A 2,772-nucleotide genomic window follows, 5' to 3' on the forward strand; every position below is an offset into this window, starting at 1 on the left:
TCCCTATCTTACACTCATATTCTCAATTCCTTGTGCTGGCTTCCCATTTCCTAACAGTAAAAGCGAAATTCCTTAGCTTTGAATTCATAGGCTTCGCATGCATTTTCAATTCCTCATTTCAGTCTTCACTGTCACTGTACATGAAATCTACTGAGTCACATTAGGTTGTGAGCCATCTCACATGATTAACGGCCTAGAGATCATCTCATGTTTCTGTCTGCATATGGGTTTGCATATCTATATATTAAAAATTGCCTTCACCCAGGAGAGAATTTGAATAATCTTCAAAAGATCAGAACTTTTTTTTTTCCTATCTTAAAAAATATTATTAAAATTCAGAACTCAATAGAATCTGGGCATTTATAATTTCTTACATTGACACTCTTAATTCAAGGTTGAGCTAATAAATTGTGACTTTTTCAGGTAACATAATTAATAATAACCTAAGATACATGGATAATAGAAACAATGTGACAGAGTTTATTCTACTGGGACTCACTGAATCCAAAGATGCAGAAAATCATATTTGTTGTGTTTTTGGTTGTCTGCATCGTCTCTATGGTAAGAAATGTGCTCATAATGGTCACCATCATCACCAGCCCATTACTGGGGTACCCCATGTGCTATTTCCTGACTCATCTCTCATTCAATGATGCCTGCTATTCCTGTGTCAATACCCCTAAAGTGATCACAGATTCCTTCTATGAAAAGAAAACCCGCCCTTTCAATGACTGCATAATCCAAGTCTTTGGGGAACATATATTTGCAGGTGCTGACGTCATCCTGCTCACTGTAACAGCCTATGACCGCTACGTGGCCATCCATAAGCCCTTGCACTATACGACCCTCATGGATCGGCAGCTGTGTGCACTGCTAGTGGGAGTGGCATGGGTGGGGGGCATTATTCATTCAACCATACAGCTCCTCTTCATCATCAGATTACCCTTCCGTGGCCCTAATGTCATAGATCACTTTATGTGTGATCTGAACCCTTTGCTCAATCTTGCCTGCACTGACACTCACATTCTAGGATTCTTTGTTCCTGCCAAAGAACAAAGTTTAATCTGTCTTTCAAACTTTCTCCTCTTGATCAGCTCCTATGTGATCATTCTGCGCTCCCTAAGGGCCCATAGCTTAGAGGCTAGACGTAAGGCCCTCTCCACCTGTGTCTCCCACATCACAGCAGTTATCCTGTTCCTTGTGCCCTGCTTATTTGTGTACCTGAGACCAACAGTTACCTTACCTGTTGATAAAGCAGTTTCTGTATTCTACACTGTGATAACTCCCATGTTAAATCCTTTAATCTATACTTTGAGAAATGACCAGATGAAAAATGCCATTAGGAAATTGTGTAGTAGGAAAGTGATTCCAGGTGATGCATAAAATGTGCATGGAACCCAGCATTTGTTCAACCTATGTAAAACTCAAAGGACATTACTGATGACCTCAGCCAAGAATACCTATGAGATAAAGAAGAATAAAACTGCAAATGATCGATTTTGCAAAGAGAGGAGAAGAAACGGAGGCAACAAAAGAGAGGAAAAACATAGCTTTGGACTACTGTTTGAATATTTGAAAAGCTCTGCCAAATTGGAGTCTAGTTTTACTGGCTCCATCATTGTATAAGGATTCATAAGCTTTCATCATAATAAAACAAAATAAAATAAATGTTAAGATACAGTGATACTCAGCAGTAAGCTTTTTGACAATACGGAAAGGTAGGCAGTACTATCATCCCGATTTTGCATGTTGGAAAACAAGCAGTAAAGAGTTTGTTCCCAAAGAGTAACATTGAAGAACCAGTAACTAGAAAGTAACTGACATCTCTAACCACGTTATTAATGGCTGTGATATAAATAGCCAGGAGATGATGAAAATTATACCAGTTACTATTTATTAATACAGGGATTGTTCTGAACTATTTATGTATCTTTCTGTCTATATACATACAAATGTACATGCATATATGTATATATATTTATACATATGCAATACACATTAGCAATATTATATATTAAATTAGTTATATATTAGTATTAATATATATACTACTTATGAGCATATATGCTTAATTATGTATAAGTAAATTCTAGTGATTTTCATTAAGGCTTCCCTGATAGCTCAGTTGGGAAAGAATCCACCTGCAATGCAGGAGACACCAATTCAATTCCTGGGTTGGGAAGATCCCCTGGAGAAGGGAAATGCTACCCACTCCAGTATGAAATCAGTTATGTTAGTATTAATACATATGCTACTTATGTGCATATATGTTTAATTATATATAACTAAATTCTAGTGATTTGAATTAATAACCTGCTAATTTTTATACATCATGTTTGCGTGCATGCTCAGTCACTTCAGTTGTGCCTGACTCTGCACCCTATGTGCTGTAACCTACTAGCCTCTTCTGTCCATGGGATTCTTCAGGCAAGAATATACTGGAGTGGGTTGCTGTGCCCTCCTCCAGAGGATCTTCCAGACACAGGGATCGAACCCAAGTCTCATGTTTCCTGCATTGGCATGCATGTTCTTTACACTAGTGCCATCTGGAAAGCCCTTTATGCATCACAGTCACTGGGAATATGTTGACTATAATACTGTGTATGTAATTACTATAGGAATATAAAATAATGAACTATTTAACCACTAAGGGGTAAATAACAAATGTAACACCATTTACAAACTTCCTTCAACATTAAAAATCATTCTGTAAAGGTCACATCACCAACTTAGGCTCATAAACCAACAGAAAGAGTGATGTTTCAAATAAAA

General features: G+C 37.4%; 1 pseudogene; it reads left to right on the forward strand.

Moving 5' to 3' along the window:
* Positions 1-449: 449 nt before the first annotated feature.
* LOC122430531 lies at positions 450-1,383 on the forward strand (annotated as a pseudogene).
* Positions 1,384-2,772: the final 1,389 nt, after the last annotated feature.

The sequence above is a fragment of the Cervus canadensis genome, chromosome 29, assembly GCF_019320065.1.
Source record: "Cervus canadensis isolate Bull #8, Minnesota chromosome 29, ASM1932006v1, whole genome shotgun sequence".
Lineage (NCBI taxonomy): Eukaryota > Metazoa > Chordata > Mammalia > Artiodactyla > Cervidae > Cervus > Cervus canadensis.